The 203-nt window shown below is 52.2% G+C and overlaps 1 non-coding gene across 1 annotated transcript; it reads left to right on the top strand.

Moving 5' to 3' along the window:
* Nucleotides 1-83: 83 nt before the first annotated feature.
* LOC116008990 lies at nucleotides 84-201 on the top strand. Its single transcript, XR_004096332.1, has one exon. It is a non-coding gene; the product is annotated as a 5S ribosomal RNA (ribosomal RNA).
* Nucleotides 202-203: the final 2 nt, after the last annotated feature.

The raw sequence follows: 203 nt of genomic DNA, 5'->3' as shown, positions 1-203 counted from the left end.
ATCCTTTTAAACCGCTAAACCGCTAAGCGAGAGAAGTTGCGCGGAGAGAGATGGTCAAGAACATTTTGCGCGCGGTACATGACGGATGCCATCATACTAGCACTAATGCAACGGATCCCATCAGAACTCCGAAGTTAGGCGTGCTTGGGCTAGAGTAGTACTAGGATGGTGACCCCCTGGGAAGTCCTCGTGTTGCATCCCCC

Source organism: Ipomoea triloba, chromosome 16 (assembly GCF_003576645.1).
Source record: "Ipomoea triloba cultivar NCNSP0323 chromosome 16, ASM357664v1".
Taxonomy (NCBI): Eukaryota; Viridiplantae; Streptophyta; class Magnoliopsida; order Solanales; family Convolvulaceae; genus Ipomoea; species Ipomoea triloba.
This window is presented reverse-complemented; position numbering and strand designations above follow the sequence as displayed.